General features: G+C 32.2%; 1 long non-coding RNA gene across 1 annotated transcript; it reads left to right on the forward strand.

Moving 5' to 3' along the window:
- The first annotated feature begins 5,316 nt into the window (after positions 1 to 5,316).
- Positions 5,317 to 7,646, forward strand: LOC121229142 (uncharacterized). Its single transcript, XR_005926747.1, has 2 exons — positions 5,317 to 5,402; positions 7,392 to 7,646. It is a non-coding gene; the product is annotated as an uncharacterized lncRNA (long non-coding RNA).
- Positions 7,647 to 8,034: the final 388 nt, after the last annotated feature.

Consider the following 8,034-nt stretch of genomic DNA (forward strand, 5'->3'; position numbering starts at 1 on the left):
TATTACCCATATTCCTTATTTTATTTTTTTCCTACATACCTCACTAGGCCAACATGTTCCCAACATGTTTCCACCCATAGCATGGCCAACCACTAGCTTAAATTTTGGGTAATTTGACATGCAAACCCATCATTTTCACAACATGCATTAATAGACCATTTTAAATTAGCCTATCATATTTTCACCATGTCTCATATCAATCCCTATTTAATAATTTCTCATGCAATTGGCAAAATTGGAGAATGAAACTTCCACATACTCATGTACACACATAATAAGCATAGAATATGGAAATTAATTATTTTTTTGACTCGGTTTTGTGGTCCCGAAACCACTTCCCGACTAGGGTCAATTTTGGGCTGTTACACTCATCAAGAGTGTTCCCGTAATTATAACACTCTAACATATTTATGTTATGGGTCCATTAAGAGTACATTACTCATCCTTCCCTTATCATTATGTGTACCTAGCATTTAATCTTAGGTAGATTTATTTATAGTACTAACAGTCACATACTAATGATGTACTTTGTCTCATTGAACACAAGACTTGGCGTTATACCAAGTGTTGAGTCGAGTTTCCATCATTGGTGACTCTAATTAATGGGCTTGAGTCTCATCCCTTTTGAGATCCTTTTTACTGCATCTCTATCAAGACTTTTTGTCAAAGGATCCACCAAGTTTTCACTTGACCTCACATAATTAATAGTGATCACTCCATCAGAGATTAATTGTCAGACATAACTATGTCTTTATCCAATGTGTTTAGACTTTCCATTATATACTTGGCTATATGCCTTTGCTAGAGTAGCCTCACTATCACAACGGATAGAAATAGGTGAAATTGGATTAGGCCATAAAGGTACATCATAAAGCAAATTTCTTAACCATTCTGCCTCTTTAGATGCAGCGACTAATGCAATAAATTCTGCTGTCATGGTAGAATTAGTAATACATGTTTGTTTCTTGAATCCCTAAGAAATTACTCCCCCACCAAGAATGAAGATCCATCCACTAGTAGATGCATGATCTTCCAAACTTGTAATCCAACTAGCATCCGAATATCCTTCTAAAACTAGAGGATATCCATCATAACACAATCCATAGTTGATAGTTTTCTTTAAGTACCTAAGTACTCTATTCGAAGCTTGCCAATGCAAACTACTTGGATTACTTGTGTACCTACTCAATTTTCCAACAGCATATGCAATATCTGGTCTTGAACAAGTCATTATGTACATAAGACAACCAATTAAACTTGCATATTTCAATTGGTCAATTTTCCTACCAGCATTAGATACTAATTTTATTTGAGGATCCATGGGTGTAGATGATGGTATACAGTTGAAAAGATCAAACTTTTTAAGCACCTTTTCAATGTAATGTGATTGTGATAAAGCTATAGTGCTTTCATCTCGGGTTATTTTAATATAAAAAATAACATCTGCTACACCCATATCCTTCATAGCAAAGTTATTTGACAAGAATTTCTTTGTATTTTCTATTTGTTCCAAATCTGTGCCAAAAATGAGCATGTCATCTACATATAAGCAAATTATGACACATTTTCCATTTTCAAATTTGCTATATATGCACTTATCAGATTCATTTATTTTATAGCCATTAGCTAAAACAACATTGTCAAACTGTTGGTGCCATTTTTTGGTGCTTGTTGAAGTCCATATAAAGATTTAACAAGTTTACATACCTTATGCTCTTGTCCTGGAATAACAAATCCTTCCGGCTGTTCCATGTACACTTCATCTTCCAATTTACCATTTAAAAAAGCAATTTTAACATCCATTTGGTGAACAACCAAATTATATATAGAGGTAAGTGATATTAAGAGTCTAATTGTAACAATCCTTGCTACTGGAGCATAGATATCAAAGTAATCAATACCTTGTTTTTGTGTAAAACATTTGGCTACCAACCTTGCCTTAAATTTATCAGTGGTTCCATCGACCTCCATTTTCTTTTTGAAGATCCATTTACAGCCTATTGGCTTGGAACTCGGTGGAAGATCAACTAAGATCCAAGTTTGATTTCCCATTATTGAATCCATCTCATCATTTATTGCTTCTTTCCAAAAAGCAGAGTCTTGAGATTTTATTGCCTCTTCAAATGTAATAGGATCAGATTCCGTATTATAACAATAAGGTATCTTATTGCATATACTTTCACCCTTTCCTTCTACAAGAAACATAATGAAATATGGTCCGAAATCTGGTCCAAAATCTTTGACCTTTTTAATCCTCTTACTTCTTTTTAATTCTTGACAAGATTCATCATTATTATCAATTTGTTCCAATGGCATCTCATTCTCATTTGAAGAATGAATCAATTGTTGTGGCTGTAATTGTCTTGATATATAATTAAATCTATTTTTATCAAAATCAAAAATAGCATCTTTTGATTCAATAACAGTATTAATTGAAATTGAATCATTTGGTTCAATTACCATGAACCTATATGCCTTGCTATTATGTGCATATCCTATAAATATGCATTCAATTCCTCTTTCACCTAACTTTTTACATTTAGGTGTTGGAACTTTGACAATAGTTCTACAACCCCAAACCTTCAAATAATTAAGGTTTGGTTTCCTTTTCTTCCATTGTTCATAAGGGGTTATTTTAGTTTCATTATTAGAAACTCTATTCAATATATGACAAGCTGTTAGAACAGCTTCTCTTCAAAAACCTTGTCCAAGACCTGAGTATGATAACATTGAATTTACCATTTCAGTTAAGACTCTATTTTTCCTTTCAGCTACACCATTTTGTTGTGGTGTGTAAGGGGCTGAAACTTGATGGACAATCCCAGTGGATTCAAAATAACTTGGATTATAATATTCTTCACCTCTATCCGATCTTAAGCACTTGATAAATGATTCACACTAAAGTTCAACTTCAGATTTATAAACTTTAAATTTATCAAGCGCTTCATCTTTTGAATGCAATAAATATACATAACAATATCTAGAACAATCATCAATAAAAGTAAAAAAATATTTCTTTCCACCTAATGTAGGAGTATTATGCATGTCACATAAATCACTATGTATCAAATCAAGCAATTTTGTTTTTCTTTTAACCTTAGGGAAAGGGTTTCTTGTAATTTTAGTCAACATACATGTATTGCATTTTTCAATATTATTATTAAAATAGGAATTAAATCTAACTTATACATGTCATTCAATTTTCTATAATTCAAATGACCTAATCTATAATGCTATAAACAAAAAGATTCAACCATATAAGCACGAATAGTATTTTTATTCTTATTAATAATATTTAGTTTGAACATACTCTCATACATATACCTTTCCCTAAAAAAATTCCTCCCTTAGTCAAAATAAACTTATTTGCCTCAAAAACAAGTTAGAAACCAAACTTATTTAACAAACTTCCAAACACTAAATTCTTTTTAACTTCTGGTACATAATATACATCATTTAAGGTTAAAACTTTTCTAGAAGTGAATTGTAGTTCAACAAACCATTTGCCTTTGATTGCTGCGGTGGAAGAATTTCTAATGTACAAGATATTGTCATTTTCACATTGTGTGAACTTTATGAACATGCTTTTGTCTTTGCACACATGTTTGGTTGCTCCGGTATCAATCCACCATGTATTATCATATTGTGCCATATTAATTTCAGATATTATTGCAACAAACTTTTCGTTATTATCAGCATTAGAAGATGATTTCTTCTTTAAAAATCGACATTCATTCTTGAAATGTCCCGGCTTACCACAATGATAAGATGAGCCCTTTTGTTTCTTTTTGAACTTAGGTGCTCTATCAGTCATTTGAACTTTCTCTTGAATGGTTTAGTAGTCTATACTTCCTCCGTAACATGCACTTTGGCATTTTCAGAATTTAGGTTCTGGTCTTGCTTTTGATATTCTTCTTCAATACGAAAATGATTTGCCAAAGCCTTAAGAGATATTTCCTATTTTTTATATTTTAAACTTCTTTTAAAGTCTTTCCAAGATGCAGGAAGTTTGTTTATTATGGAGGATACAACAATCATTTCATCCATTTTTATATCATGTTGCTTGAATTGATTCAACATCTTTTCAATATCATGGAATTGTTCTATAACAGAATGACCATCAACCATTTGATAATTATTGAAATGATTGACAAGAAATTTCTTACTTGTAACATCTTCAGTTATGTATCTTGTCTCCAATTTGTCCCATAATTTTTTAGCGGTGACCTCGTTTTGGTAGGTGTTGAACAAACCATCAGATAAACTATTCAATATGTGGCCCATGCACATGTAATCAGCATTGTCCCATTTTTTTCTTTCTCGGGTTGCAGCAACAGTTTCATTTTCATTTTCTCCAGGCCTTAGAGTATCCAAAACATAAGCAATCTTCAAAGTTGATAATAAGAAGTGCATCTTTTTCTGCCATCGTCGAAAATTGCCACCATCCAACCGATCAAGTTTGAAAAAATTGGAAGCCAACTCCCTTAATGTTCCACTTTCATATGTTGTGGTAGTCATCATGAATTATAACCCTAAAATTGTTAGTACAAATCTTCGATGAGGAAAATCTCGAACACACGAACGAAACTTGAACAGAAGAAGAAATAGGATAAGGCTCCAAGGCGTGTATCAAACCACTATCTTTAAGGCTATATTTGCCCCCACCTATCTTTAGTATGCAAACGAGTTCCAAGCAAATTAACCTTGAGGATACAATGAAGCCAATGACTATTTGCGTTTTGCACTGACGAGAATAGCCCACTACACACCGAGTAATATATGACAAGAAACTCAATTTCTATAAAGGATTTCTGCAATAATACTTTATAGAATAATCTAATAATATTAGAAAATGAAGGAAAGAAAGAAAGAATATTAGAATTTGTTGGTATGATTTCCAAATGAACTCTCATTCTTATTTATAGAAATTTTGTAACAGCCCAATTTTGGGTCTAGTTGGAACAGTGGTTTTGAGACCATAAATCGACGTAGAGAAATTTATTCTTATTATATTTTTATGGTCTATAATTTCATGAAATGATTTCATGAAAATTTTGTTTGAAAATTTTCACGTTTGGGCACTCAATTTAGTCAAAAGGATTAAATCACGTAAAGTGCGAAAGTTGCATTCTAATAGCTAAAGGTATTAAATAGCTATAGAATTTTTAGTGGAAGTCCTTATGTGGAAATTAGCCCATTAATAAGTTAGTGGAAGATATTTGTTTGGTATTATTGAAATTAATTTGAAATTAAAAGGGTAATTTTGTAATTTGGTTAATAAAGGTATAATATGACAAAATAACTAAAGTTATCATCATTATTCTATCTTCTTCCATCGAAATGGTGAATAAAATGGCAGCCATGGGAGAAGCGTCACTCGGCCATCATTGTTTGGCTTGTATGTGAGTATTTTTCATCCCGTTTTTTTATTTTTATGTTTTCGGAGTCGTGGCAACTTAATCTAGCTAGCTTGTATCTTCGATTTCAAAACTGTTAAAGTTTGTGAATTTTGCCATTGTTGATTAAGTGTGTATTTTTTAATTGATGAAAAAAAATACATCCTTGTTGTTAGTTAAATAACATTTGTAAAGTAATTTTTGATAAAAATGTCGATTTAGGGCTAAATCGAGAAATGTGATAAATTGTGTGGTAAAAGTGTGAATATGTGAAATATGTGGGCTGCTATGATAAATTTTTTCTAGGCTTATATGTGAATAAAATTGAATGAATTTTATTTTTATGAGCCTAAGGACTAAACTGTAAATTAGTCAAAAGTTGAGGGGTAAAATAGTAATTTTACCAAAATATGAAATTTGATTGAATTGATTAGATTGATAATTAAATGATCTAAATTTTATTATTTAGATCAAATTAAGCCTTATACGGAACTATATCGGGGGAAAAATAAAGTATTGGACTAGTTGATCTATTTCGTCGTTTTTGCGAATCGAGGTAAGTTCATATGGCTGAAATTAAATAATTATTTGTTACTATTATGCATGACATAATGTATTATTTCCATATATTCTGGTTGAATTATTATTGTTGAGAAAGAAAGATAAATTAGAATAAAAGTTCAAATTAAGGAGAATGCGAGAATGAGTATTTTAATTCAATGAAAAGATAAATTGACGGAAAAGACCATGGTTGGACCATGGCAACATGTGACTATGTGATTATGTGATCCCGTATAAGACCATATCTAGGATATGGCATCAGTGTGATTATATGTTTTCGTATAAGACCATATATGGGATATGGCATTGGTATGTAATATGTGATTCCGTATAAGACCATATATGGGATATGGCATTGGTATGTAATATGTGATTCCGTATAAGACCATATCTGGGATATGACATCGGTATGTGATATATGATTCCGTATAATACCATATCTGGGATATGGCATCGGTACGTGATATGTGATTCCGTATAAGACCATATTTGGGCTATGGCATTGGTTTGTGATTATGTGACTCTGTTTAAGACCATAGTTTTACTATGGCAAAGTGAAAACGAAGTACTCAATTCCGTAAGATGTTCTCTAACTTGACCAGGTGTGGTAAGTGAAGTGTTTATGGATTTAAAAGATAAATTTGCAGTGAACATGAAATTGAGCTCAATTAAATGATTTCATCATTTAAATATTGAGTATGGTAGGATGTGTTAGTGAATTATATGTTTGTAAATTGATATTTGAAGTTCAGTAAGTGATATATGAAATTAATATGAAAAGATTTATGATTATTTTTAGTATTGATTCTGACATAATGTGTATTCTTCGATGTTGAAATGATTCAACGGATATATATTGAGCATATGAATGAATATGAGACTAATACGAGTTAGTATAGATATGTACATGTGCCTTACAAGCATTAAATTGATAAGAATTGTGAATTGTGAATTAAACTATGTGAAAGAATATGGGACAAATTAGTAAATCCTTACGAGTTACTTTATGAAATGGTAAATTGCCTTAATAATGTTACATTAAGTTATGAAATGGATAATGTATGTGTGAGGTAATAGAGGTGGTCAACCACATGTGTAGCACTTAGTGTGCGAGATATCGAGTATTCAATATATTACCATGGTTTAATAGGAAAATATGACAACATGAGGATATGTAATGATACAGATCAATTCAGGTACTCGTGATGAGTTCAACAAGTAAGTGACAATTGATAAATTCATATGATGAAAAAGTGAAAGATTATAAGTTCATATATGGTATACATGATTGTGCTAATGTGATAAGCATTGGATTGAAAGAAGCTTGTTTATATTTACTTATGCTTCTTTAAATTATGAATGAATAATAAGATTATTAGTCGTATGAGCTTACTAAGCTTTATAGCTTACTTTTTTTCTTTTCTATGTTTATAGTGTTTCGGAGGCTCGCTCGGGTTGGAAGTCATCGGAGAACACATCACATTATCCAGCTATTGTTTTGGTACCTTTAAGTTTTGTGATTTTGGTTATATGGCATGTATAGGCTTTGTGTTTATTTGATAAGTATAAGTAATTTTAGCTATTGTTTCCTTTATGTTCAATATGTGATTAGCCATGAAATTTGGCTTGTTAACGATGTGAAGTTTGTGTATGGTAGATGTAGCATGTGAATGATGTGTTGATGCCTTAGTTATGGAGTAGTTTTGGATGTATGTTTACGATTGGAATAGTGCTAAGTTATGTTGTATAAGTTTGCACTTAAAAAGGGTGGCAAAATGGCTTGGTAAATAGCCTTATATTTGTCCACACGGTTAAACACACGGGCGTGTGTCTAGGCCGTATGTGACACAAGGTCTGCCCCATAGGCGTGTGATCTGGCTGTGTGTCTCCTGCACCTTGAATTTTGGATTTGAATTGACCACTGTAAAGGACACGACCCAAGCATATGGGCGTGTGATGCGGTCGTGTGACTTTCATTTGCTGATGACATCATAAATAGAGAGTTACACGGGCTGAGGACACGGGCGTGTGTGACCACACGACCTACCCACATGGGCATGTCTCAAGCCACATGGGA

The sequence above is a fragment of the Gossypium hirsutum genome, chromosome A01, assembly GCF_007990345.1.
Source record: "Gossypium hirsutum isolate 1008001.06 chromosome A01, Gossypium_hirsutum_v2.1, whole genome shotgun sequence".
NCBI classification, from domain to species: Eukaryota; Viridiplantae; Streptophyta; class Magnoliopsida; order Malvales; family Malvaceae; genus Gossypium; species Gossypium hirsutum.